The sequence below is a fragment of the Hermetia illucens genome, chromosome 1, assembly GCF_905115235.1.
Source record: "Hermetia illucens chromosome 1, iHerIll2.2.curated.20191125, whole genome shotgun sequence".
In the NCBI taxonomy this organism is placed as follows: Eukaryota; Metazoa; Arthropoda; class Insecta; order Diptera; family Stratiomyidae; genus Hermetia; species Hermetia illucens.
The window spans coordinates 96,499,669-96,512,650 of record NC_051849.1 but is presented as its reverse complement, the minus strand read 5'-3'; the positions used below and the strand labels follow the sequence as shown (position 1 = coordinate 96,512,650).

The following is a 12,982-nucleotide window of genomic DNA, read 5'->3' as shown; positions in this document are numbered from 1 at the left end:
TGGTGGACCTCGGGCAAAACCAGAATGTCTGGAGTTCTTACTAAGACAGGTCTAAAGTGAATACCGGTTGTTGCGCTGCTGAAGAAGTTTCCGGGAACGCATTCAGGGAATTTTTAGTGTATATAATATTTCTACCCTAGTTTAATCTTCTGCTGGGCATTGTTGCTTTTCTGTGCTTCTCGCGTTCCATTTTTTCCGCTGATGTTTTTTGCTCAGACTCCGTCAGTTCCAAAATAAAGTAGGTGTTTTCAATCCTGAGTATTAATCACACTCATATTGTATTTGTGAAGTAATAGACTAAGGAACGACCTGGACACGTTGGTTCCAGTTTAAAGAGGAGGTAGAGTCTGATGACTACTGTTGTGTATCTGGTTTTGTTCGGCTTGTTTGTAGTAAGAAAATAAAAAATGCCGCCTTTTTAGTTTTATTTTTTATGTGCCGATATTTTGTGGCCAGTCGAAAATCACAACCGATAACAGCTATGATGATGAAATCCGCGCACGGTTATCGGCTACCAACAGTGCCTATTTCAGCTTACAAAAACTGTTTCGCTCGAAACGTCTCACCATAAGGTCAAAGCTCCTATTATACAAGACTATGATCATGCTCGTCCTTATGTATTCCCCGGAAACCTGGGTTCTTAGCAAGAAGAATTGCGAACTCTTGTCCGCGTTCGAGAGAAATATCCTTCGAAGAATTTTTGGCCCCCTACATGAGAATGGACGATTGTGTAGCCTACATAACGACGAAACCTTTGAGCGATATCACGACCGTCCAGTTGTGGATAAAATCCGCCTCAACAGGTTGCGGTGGGCGGGTCACTTAATCCGTATGGATGAGGATGATTCAGTCTAGAAAGTCTATAAGGGCAATATCTATGTTAGAAAAGGGAGACGAGGGAGATCCTGCCTGAGACAGTTTTTAGGGATATAGAATTGGTGGACCTCGGCGCAAAACCGGGATGTCTGGAGTTCCTTATTAAAGTAGGCCTAGACCGGACCCCGGTTCTTGCACAGTTGATGATGATGATATTTTGGGGATATTATTTAATTTCATTATTATATTTATGTTACCTAGATCGCCGTTGATCCTTTTGTCGTCAGGTATCCTGTAGATTATGGGGCTTTTCAATGCATCTAATTTTCGGAAGTTATTAACCTCCTTAATTACCTTAATTGAGTTCTCGTCAGCAAGAATTACATATCCATACTATGGAAGATGCATATCGATTGCGGATATCCTCATTTCCCATCATGATCATGGCATGTTACACCCCTAGCCCAGTGCAATATCTTCGTTTCCATTACTACGAGACATCGTTTATAGTTGGCTAATACTTTAACCATAGAGGGCTGAGAAGGTGGACGGCAGTAGATTTTGGGTTTGAGACGTTCGTTGATATATCGATCACAAAGACCATCAGCTGTGGAACGCCACTTCCTCTAAGTTGCGCTGTGTGAAAAAATTTCATTACGCAGTTCACTATTGGCTGATAAGTCTGAGATTGTGTTGCATGAGGCGGTCAATCCATTTCAGAACAAGTTGCTCAAGATCAGCTTTGCTATGAGGTGCTAGGAAAAGTCCTGTGTCCTGTGTTACTGTGTGTTTTCTTGCCAGCCAATCAGATGGTATACTAACTTCGTCAGTAACTCGATTGAAGAGCTCATTGAGCTCTTGGGTCTCTATTGGTTCTTAGATGTTCGCTTTCCAATACTCAGATGCCATATCGTCAGATGCTGTTGCTTTCGCGTCGCGATCGGTAAGCGTAGTATCGCTCTTATCATTAACGCAACAAAGTGTTCGATCTCCTGTGTGCGTTAGCGTCGGCTTACGACAAGTCGACACAGATCTCTTTCGTCTTCTCAGATGTCCAGTTTATTGTAAAGATCTTTCTAATGGACCGCTCGGGTAATCTATATGGCTTTCTTTGTTTCCCGGTTGTCCTTCTTGGAAATTTTGCGAACGAGCCTAGTGTCTCGGTTGGTGAGTTCCGTAAGTGCAGTCATTTTTTTTTTCTCACGAAATTGCAAGCATTTAATTCGCGGCAGGCCATGTGTTCCTCACGCTATTTTATTGGTGGCTTGATTCGCAAAGCATCAATCAACGGCCGATGTTGGGGTGTGAAGTCCGCCAAAAGAACTGCAACACGACCACTATAGCAGCGAAAAAGGGCGGGGCAATCTGTTGATAGGCTGGGACACCGATGCAAAGCAAGTGTGTGTAACAGGGGCAGTATGCCAACCTTCTATTTCCTCAACTCAAAGAGCAGTGACGGTTGGAAGGAGGTCCTTGATATCACCCTACTAACCGACAATAGGATTCTTAGGGTGGAGAACTGGAGAGTGTCTCACCGGAGTTCCTTTTCAGATCATAGTTGGATACTTTTCAGTCTAGATCTCGATACAAAGGTCTTCAAACCTTACAGAGACCCCAGAAGGATCGACTGTAAGAAGTTTGATCAAGTTATCAAGAACAAACTCTCCGGTGTGCAAATTAGTAAGATTGGCACGACAGACGAACTGGAGTCAAAAGTCGGGGCTCTAAAAAAGGCTTCGATTCACCTTTCAAGTCTTGTGCCCTGCCAAATACAGCAGAAAAATACTGCACCGTGGTGAAATGAAGATCTGTCCACCCTCAAGAAGCTGACCAGGACCATACAAGGACCGCCTGAGGAAGTACAAGTCGGCCATCAAGACCACAAAGAGGCGGTCCTTGTTGAACTATTGTCGGAACATTGAAAGCACCAGCGAATCCGCAAGACTCAGTAAGATTTTGTCCAAGGAGCATAGGAGTCAATCATCAAAAGTCGGAAGGCTCCTAAACAGAATCTTCTGGCTAAACCTTGGAGCTGCTGGTTCAGACGCACTTCCCGGCCAGTAAGGAGGACTGTGAGCTAGAACCTTGCTTGGAAGGTGGTGCGAGACTATCAAATCGATAATTACCGAGGATAAGATCGGCTGGGCTATAAACAGCTTCTCCACAAATAAATTTCCGGGCCGAGATCGCATAATGCCAGTCATGCTACAGAAGCAGCAGGAACGCGTTTTGTCGTGGCTGGTCGAGATTTACCGGAGTTTGGGCTACGTACCACAGTCTTGGAGACGCGCACGAGTGGTTTTCACACCGAAAGCGGGCAGGCGTGACCATAAGTTCGCGAAGGACTTTCGATCTCTTTCGTGGTGGCGTATGTCGACGACTTGGTGATATTGTTTTCAGGGATGTTCCCTTCATTATGAGTGACATCATGAAAAGACCGGTGGAAAAGATGTGCCTCTGAGCCGCAAAAGGCGGGCTTGGCATAAACCCAACAACGAAGCTGATGCTATTCACCACCAAGACAAGGGTACCCGAATTGCACCTACCGCAACTGAATGAACAAAGATTGGTATTTTTTTTCCAATATAAAGTATCTGGGTGTAATCCTGGATCCGAAGCTAAATTGGAGATTGAACATAGAATTGCGGGTTAAGAAGGCCTGTATACCCTCCTAAGCCTGCAAGATGACTTTTACAGAGAAATAGGGTGTCTGGCCGAGGATGGTTCTCTCGATGTACATAGTTCTGGTGCGTTCCATCCCAACGTAAGGCTCTATTATATGGTGGTACGACGGTTGGACGAAAAATACAATAGAACAAAGCTTAATAGGATTCAAATAACAGCGTGTGCGGGTGCCACCCGGGCTCTGTAGCCCTGCCCGGCAGACGCTCTCAATGTATTGCTGCACATCTTCCTCCTGAACCTCCATATTAAATACGTTGTAGCGTGCAGTGCCGTCAGATTATGTGAGTGCGGATGCTGAATAGCGAAGCTCTACGGCTATAATAACATCCTAGATGAAGTACCTCGGAAAATCTTCCAGTCAGGGCAGACTGGAGGATCGGCGGCATATTGCAAGGCTATACACAGTATTCTTTACCGACGGATCAAAGATGGTCTCGAATGACACAGTGTATCCAAATCGTACAGTCTCCCAGGTTTCGCCAGTGAATTGCAAGCGGAATTACTGGCGATACTGGAACCTGTCGATGGCTTGGGCATGGTCTGAGCCTCAAGCGCAACATGGTCATTCTGACCGACAGCTAACCGGGCATTAAGGCCTTGTACTCAGCGGCAACATCCTCCAGGTCGATGAAGCGGTGTAGAAACGGGATGAACCGTCTGGGCGGCACGCTCAAGGTCACCCTCCTATGAGGGGCTGACGGACTTGCCAGGCGAGACTTTGCTCTTGGCAGTTCTTCAGCGAGTGTAGTCTGTGCCCCGCTAGCGACTATCAAGGGTGGAATCTACTCGCACTACTTAGCAGCCGCATACCTCAGATGGAGAAGGCTCACAACCTGTGCCAAGTCAAGGAGAAGCGAGAGCTCTTGTGCCAGACGCGTGGAAATGCATACAATATTACGGTGGTATGCACGGGGCACTGGCCTAATAGAGACTATGCGGCCAGATTCAACATACCATACAATTCACATTGTCGAAGCTGCGGAGAAGAGGGAGAAACCCTCGGACACTTCCTGTGCGATTGTCCAGCTCTAGCTGGAATCAGACTACGAACACTAGATAAACTACTCTTTGAGGACCGCAGAGATCTGTCCAGTGTGGGAGCTGCTTTCCTTCCAGGCTGGCTCTGAAGATCTGAGTCGGCTGGACTCTGCCTCCTTGGGCTCATAACAGCAGTCATAGTGTTAAGAGTTTGTGGCACTAAAACAGCGCACCACAGCGCTAATTGGGCTCCTTGGAGCAGCCACTGATACCTACCTACCTACCTGATTTTTGTTTTTTTTTAGTTAATATAGCCATCCCGGAATATGCTGCAGATATTTCAAAGCGAAATTTGCCTTCGTTTAGATTTGAATCGAGTACAGGCTCACGCTAGAGCGCCCAGGAGGTAGTCGCTTTACGTCCTTATTGATATAAAAGTGAGAACTTGTTTAACATATTGAGTGAGGGAGTGAAGTTTGTAGCTATTTTTACCGCGTTTCCGTTCTATGTTGCATTCTATCGAGATCTATGTTGCGTTCTATCGAGTTTCTTGTGGACCGCAAATTTCAACACGCCTCTCCCGAAAGGCGTTGACGAGTTTTTCCGTCTTTCCAGTGCGGGCACTAATCTTTAGCGTGCAGACACGTATTTGTTTTGCTCCGACTAATTTACTTACGTCTCGACAACACAGGTGGCTGTCTTGCTTGGACGACTGAGGTAATCACCCTGCTATTTCTTCGAGGCTTTCAAACATTGGATGTTCTCTATTCCGTCGCGGGGTTTGTCACCAAAAGAGGTCAGGTAGGATTTAACCTAGTGAAGTAACGTCGACTATATTTACCTCTTTCCCTGATCTCAGCATTTTATTTTTGTTTCACTGAGGGTAATACAAAGGACGCTTCCTTCAAACTTATAATAATATACACATATATAAAAATTTGAGAAATAAAAAAAATTGAATTTGGAATAAAATGTATCAAAAGCTGGCCTTCTCGGGGAAGTCTGAAGGAAGCTGAAGCACACATCGGCCTGATTGTGCATAGGCGTGTTTGGGAAGCCATTTAGGGGATATTGGTAACTATGTATTATATATGACATTAGTAGGCTGAAAAACTGAGAAAGATTTCGGTAATCAATAAAATTGAAGGACAGGTGCCCATCGAATCGCAAGTTTCATTCCCTGTTGGATCTTCCTTCATTAACATATCATTATTATCCGCTATCGAACAGCAAAAGCGGTATCGCCATTACCACATATTCGCTTAGATTAATCTAAATTATAACTATTAATCCTCAGTCGTTAAACGATTAATTTAGCCTAATATTTAATTACGATTAACGTTTTCCCAACATGGCTATACTGGGCTTCTTAGATATACAGTCAAAATCAAGTCTCAGTTAAGAACCATACAATTTCTTCGTGGGTCATATTGGATATAACGATATCTCTTATTACAAAATATCGGTTTTAACGAAACTTTTTTTGGATGAATTCCAGAAAAAATCGAATATAACCACATATGATGTCGATCCAATTATACGCATCTGTGCAACAGACTCTTGTGTCAATTCATTTACTTTGCGACAATTTCTATCATTTTTAAGGCAAAGGACAAAAATAAAGATAAAGTTAGATCAAGCTAAAAAGGTCGAATCCAGTGCACATTCCGATATTCCCGCTATTATGATAAATGGTCCGATTTTACAGGAGAAAATAAACGGTTTTGCAATAATAATGGGTAAAAGAAATTTCGTATGTTCACAGGCATGACTTGTTGTGAATGTTTGAATAAAGCTCCGAGAAAATTATTCAGGTGACCAAATTTTTAACATTGACGAGGCGAAATATTTTTCAAGATGACACATGACAACACATTCGAATTTAGAGGAGGAAAATGTGCAAATAGAGGATACCAGTTTTGGTTGGAGTAAGTATGACGGGGGCAAAGAAGAAGCTGATAGTTATTGGTTTTTGACTGTATTAAACTTTCCTACTTGGTATCTAATTGGTATTGTACAATTCGCAATCCTACCTTCATTTTCTTTCCCTTACTATAAATAATCTTATACCGTTAAAATATAATAAATATACATTTTTTTTGTTGAATTGAAGCTTAATGTATCGATGTATGTAATGTATGTATGTATGATTTATCCAAATCATAAATGCAATTTATACCTACTGTATCTATTTCAGTACCGTTTTAATATACTATAATTGGTTTGAACTGAACGATCGCTCTAAGTTGTTGGCCGTGCACTCGGCCACATCCATCCAAATCCCATTCATCATTTCACCAGTTCATCTCGTCTTTCATTGAATTGCATAACCTATAGAGCAGAATAGATAGCGTCGGAGCAACACAGTATGCAATTACGCGCTTCATTTCATCTTTTCATAGGGAAGAAATCTCCTTCTCTTTTCGCTACTCCAATGGGCCTAGAAAAGAATACAAATCAGCGTCACGAGTAACAAATTAAAAATAAAGTAGGAATGAAACCACCCCGTGGGCTAGATTTTTTGAAAAGCATAGGAAAAAGTAGGGCATTAAGTCAACAGATTGGAGTTCGTCGCAACCATGATAAACAGAGAATTATGACTGGGAGACGACCGAATCGTACGTAATCCAACTCTTAGCCAAACTATCAATTATAGCAGTTTAGAAAAGTTGGACTCGCGCCAAGGAGAATAAATAGCTCCCATTTCTTTACTTTCACCCGAAAAGTTTCTACGCTGGCCTTCCCTTGGGACGTTCGTACTGACGGTCGCTTCCTCCTTTCGATGCTGCCGGGCGATGTAGAGCTTGATGGCTGACAACTTTATTTTCCTGAAAAAATATTTTCTTGTCATCGTGCTTGAATGCTTTCCAAATGTTTGGTTAATGAAAATGCAGTATTAAATATCTTTGTAAACGCCGAAGGCTAGAATGGGAAGTTTATTTTGCTGTGCTGACAATGGACAGTGGATTAGCGTATGTCTTCCATACTGAGATTGTCAAAGAGAGGCCACACATATTTTTGTTTATTTGGTCAATTTTATTGAAAATCGACCATGCATTGCTATTCCACCTAATCCATAATTGCACAAAAGCATAAAAGTGGCTCCTCTCTTATACGTTCCAAGTGCACTTCTTCCCAGCGAGTTCAATAACTTTTCCGGAAAACGTTCCCACGAAAATGAGGGCCCATGCATTCACTTTGCAAACTTTCATTTGTAACAACGTGCACGCAGCATTACAATTTGCTCGTCAACTAATAAATTTGAGTATTGTTCATTCAGCGGTTTACGGTTCTTCCTATTATTATTATTCTGTTAAGGGAAAGTCGCACCGCGTCCTTGAAGAAGTATTGTGGCCCTTTTACTGGTTAAAGTGTACCTATTGATCATAGTATCTCCGGCCTATAACCGTTAGGAACTTTAGTATGTTCCCTACTTCCAGACCTTTCAGCTTTTTATCTGGCATTAAGTGTTCCCTCAAATGCCTCGACCTACTTTGCACAAGTGCCGAACACTGTCCCAGGACGTGTATAGAGGTTTCGTCATCCTCCTCCCAAAACCTGCTGGCAGTCTCCGTAGATATCCCTAGCTTCCCTAGGTGATAATTCAGCCGACAATGACCAGTGAAAATTCCCACTATGATTCGGAGGTTCTTTTTGGTGAGGTTTAAGCAATCCTGTGTGCGTATGGGTTCGTATCCCCCAATAAGCACCCTGGACTGCTCCATCCCTGGTAGGCCCGCCCAGTATAGTTCCCTCAACCGTTCCTCTTCATTTCTTAGATTCATAGCAATGAAACCTTTTCCGGTTCCACAGAAGGGTTCTGGCCCGTGTAAAGGCGTCCCTGCTCCCCTCTTGGCTAGTTCGTTTGCTTCCTCGTTGTCTTCCAACCCAGCATGGCCTGGAACCCAAAGTATCCAGACCTTGTTGGACGAGTCGTGTGTATTCAGTCAAGGTATACCCATACCAGTTTAGAGTTCACCTGGTTGGCTCTAAGTGCCTTGATCAATGCTTGACTATCGATGAAAATAGCTATGTTCTGCCCCTATAGATTAAAGGAGTCACATTTGTCTATGGCGTATATTTCCGCCTGGAATATGCTAGTGTACCTGCCCATTGGCTCAAAGTACATTTTCCTTGGACCAATGACACCGGCACCCGCTCCCTCTGCTGTGAGGGATCCATCAGTATACCAAGTAATCAGTTCCTAGTTTAAGCCGTATGTCATAGCTACGCTCTCCCAGTTTGCCTTGTTACTCCAACGTGTTTCAAACTTCTTATCGAGTGAAACCTCGTCATGTTATCCCTTGATATCAGTAATTCGGGATACCGCCTGGAAAGAATATCAATTTTCTTTCGATTTAGGCAGCTCCCCACCTCACTCATACTACCTGCATCTGTATGTGCAGATGGAGAGGGGTTAATCCCAGAAGGACCTCCAGGGATGCCGTTGGGCATGTCCTCATTGCCCCACTGATACACACGCAAGCCAGCCTTTGGAGCTTATGTAATTCCCTGGCTTGTGTGCTGAGTTCGGTTCTTTCTGCCCAGATTACCGCTCCATAGGTAATCATTGGCCTTATTATTGCAGTATATATCCAAAGTATGTCTTCGGGCTGCAACTCCATTGTTTTCCTGCTATGGATCTGCAAGTCATGGCTTTCGGACATGTGTCTTCCAGAGTAATTTTTGGTCTAGCATAATTACCAAATGTTTGACCTCTGTTTCTCGTTTCACCTCCACATCATGTAATATTATGGCTCTCAGGTTATCAAGCTTACGCCCCTTAGTGAATGGTACTATGGTGAATTTGGCTGGGTTGATCCGCAGTCCCACCTTCCTGCACCAGGCACTAGTAACCCTTGGATTCTATCACATAGGGTATCTTCATATTTGCCCCTACAGATTAAAACAATGTCGTCCGCGTAACCCTGGACTTGTATTCCAGTATTTGTTAACACGTCCAGGAGTTCATCTACTACCACACTCCACATCAGCGGCGATAGTACCCCACCCTGTGGACAGCCTTGAGTGGTGTTCATGATAATAAAATTTGTACCTGTCGGGGTCTATTTGCCTGTTTTCTAGTATTTTGCCCATCCAGAATGCCAGGGTGTTTCCCACTCCCTTGTGGCTCAGGGCATCTTGTACCTCTGTGTGCGATGTGTTGTCGAATGCTCCTTCGATATCCAAAAACGCGCACAGTGCAATTTCTTTCAGCTGATACAAAGCAGTTTCAGTTAACCGTCCTGCCCGGTAAGCTTGCTGACAGTTATGTAGGGGATTACGCTTTAGAACGTTAGTTCTAATATAGTTGGTTATGACCTTCTCCACCGTTTTGAGTACGACCGGTGTTAGGCAACTTGGTCTGAAAGATTTAGGGTGAAAAGGATCCTTTTTAGCTGCTTTCGGAATAAAGACCATTTTTACTTTTGCCCGTCTTCATGCCCTTGGTATGTATCCCAACGCTATGCTCCCCCTTTTTTTTGGGAGTAGGGTAAGTGAATGCGTTTACGCACAGAATGTTGGACTCTTGCAACAGTGCGCTGGCGGACTACCAACTAAACACCTCCCTGTCATCAGAGAAGTAGCCTGGAACCGTTTCAGTGGTTTAAAGGTTCCCACTGCCCATCTTAGCTTAGCTTCTGGGCATACCTCTTTTGCTAGTTTCCAGCTTCCAGTTTCCTTCCTTCTCCTTTTATTCGTTGTTGGGGTGTCAGGCAGAATGTTGTCGCCTGCCACTGTGGCGTAGGACCCCGGGAAATGAGTTCTGAGAAGCAGGTGTACCCTGTCCTCCTCATTCTCGGTAAATGTCCCATCTTTCTTTTTCAAGCAGACAGAGGATATTCCCCCGTCTTTGGCTACAGCCTTGCACAGCCTGAGTGCTTCTGTGATCTGTTCGATCCCTTCACAGAATTCCCTGAAGTTGTTCCGTTTCGCTTCCCTGATCGCGTTGCTATACGCAGTTAGTGCATTTTTATACTTCTGCCAGTCCCCGGTTTATTTTGCCTGATTGAAGAGTTTTCGTGCCTTTGTTCTCATTCTGGCCAGGTTCCACCATGGTACATCCCTTGATGACTTGACTGTCTTAGCCGGACAGCTGGCCCTCATATGCGTCAATGAGGATTGTGTTGAGGTTTTCCACTACCGGTTCTAATTCCAGTTCGCTCCTGATGTCACCGCCCCCTTGAAGGTGGGCAATGTTGTTGCTCAAGTGCGTTGCGTAGGATTCCTAATCCGTTCTCCTGGGATTCCTTATTATTCTCTCAATTTCGGAATTACCCTCAATGTCGAATCTGATTATCCTGTGATCAGACATAGCGGGTTCATCCGACACTCTCCAATTCCTGACTATTCCGTTCATTAGGGTATCTCCTAGAGTTATATCTAGTACCTCCTGTCTGGTGCTGGTCAGAAGTATTATTGCTAAGAATAAATTCGTGGTGGGCGTTGGCATCGAGGCCGAGAAAAAGTGGTAACGCCCTCTTCTCGCAATACTTCGTCAGTTTTGCGGTTCGTTCTGGTGGAGCCCGGATTTCGTCTCCTGGCAAGTATCCCGATGCCGCAACTGCTTCTCGAATGCTCCTCCCGGCTTCCAATGAGACTTTGATAGCCACAAGGTCTCCGATTAAAGACTCTGAAAGACATATGTATTTTAAATTACGTTTAATAATTATGCAAGCTCTTGGTTTTTCACAAGAGCAGTCCCAAACTACTTGCATGCTTCCTCTTTGCAGACCTCGAATCTGCCCCCGGTACACGCAGGGCTCCTGAGCCAGCACTATTCCAATGTTCTCCTTGAAACTTGCCCTTGCAATCACTGCAGAGGCAGCTCTCGCATGGTGGAGGTTTATCTGGACTATCTTAGTGCTGGCCATTGGCTTCGTTATTGTTTGGAGCTCTTTTCCACTGTTGGAGTGTCGCCCTCCTCCTCCGACAGGGCGCTTTCCTACGCATTGCTGTCCAACCTGGGCCCTAGGAGTTCTGGGTCTAGGTCGTCCAGCTTCTGCTCTTCACTGGACAGCAGGTCTATTTTCCTGGTTGATCCAGTCCTTTCCGCCTCTATGGCTTTCGAGACTTCTTCAGGGACTTCGGTATGTTTTCCACTCGGTGTCTCCTCCGAGGTATCTTTCCTCGGCTTTTCCCTGTGCACATCCTCGGGTATGTTGCCAAATCGGTAGTTGCTATGACAATTCCGACGTTTAATTGCCTCCAGGGATCGGTTATCTACTCCGATCGTGAGGAGTTTACCCTTGCCCTCCACCTTGCTTCTGAAGACTCTCCATACTCCACACTCGGATATGGAATCTTCATTCTGAGCGATTAGGAGGCTCATAAGGTCTTCCGTTTTTATTTCCGCGGCTTTTGGCAGAAAAACTGTCACTGCGGGCTCCTGGTATATCATTCCCAGCACATGTTGACAGTTCCACCCCTTCCCAGCCTGGCAATCTAGGAGCTATGGTTCTAATCCATTGTGCGGTGTCTTCCGTCGCGCAGTCCACCAGTATAAGGCCTGGTCGAAAGCGTACCCCGGTGAACACCAGCTTCGAAGTCCAACCCTTGATCATGTGCCTGACGACAAGGTCCTCAATGATTTCCTGCTCCTCACGAGTGAGTATTTGCTCGGGAAACATTTTTGGCAGTATGGCCAGTCGAATGCCCTTGATCGCACTAGCATAGCTAATGGCAGGCTTCCTGGGTCCCGCGTTCACTCCTGACCTGCCCGGGTTTTCTCTCTCTTGGGTTCAGGTTTGGATTTTTTGGGAGTATTCCCTTCATGCGGACTGTTCTCTGCTACTCCTCACTTTCCGGGCTCCAATAGAGATGGCTTAGGTCTGTCCTGAGCCTTCTGAAGGGCCTCTCCTGGTTTCAGGTCATCCTCCAGATAGCGCAGGTACCATTTAACACCGGCGCCACTGAGACCTGTCTCCTTCCTGACATCTGTTATATTTATCTCAGACGCGCTTTTGCTGGTCCCTGCTCTTTGAGCAGTGGTGTTCGTTGGCTGTTGTCCACGCAGTATACCAATGTTAACCTTGGATCCACTGCTTAACGTCCCAACTTCTCCCATCTTGGGTGTAATCTCCTGGCTCTCAGTAATTCGGAGATGTGCCTCCGCCTGATTAACCAGTTTTTGTGCGGTACGGGGCCCCGCTTGTTTGGTTTTTCTTTTTTTTTTTGTACTCATTTAATTCCCACGAGTATGGGGGTTTGGAGGTCCGCCGTGCCATAGCCCCCCGTAGCACGGTAAGGTCTAACTTACTCACTGAGGCGACCAAGTATCAGTGAGGCTCCGTTCGAATACAGTCAGTTACCCCCGACTGCAAACTATCCAATGGGCACGGTTCGCATAACACCCTGGATTGGGGGAGATGTTTTTCGACTCCCCAGTCTAAATCCGTAGCATTTTGTTAATAGTAGAGTCACCTCGTACAGGGTGTGGCTATCACCACTCACTAACGGTCTTGGTAGACAAGAGGCTTGGCCCCTGAAAAGCCACGCACCG

The 12,982-nt window shown here is 45.1% G+C and overlaps 1 protein-coding gene across 2 annotated transcripts in view; it reads left to right on the top strand.

Annotated features, from left to right (window-relative positions):
- Positions 1-12,982, top strand: part of LOC119646389 — a 340,942-nt gene that overhangs the window by 106,582 nt on the left and 221,378 nt on the right. The window lies entirely within an intron of this gene.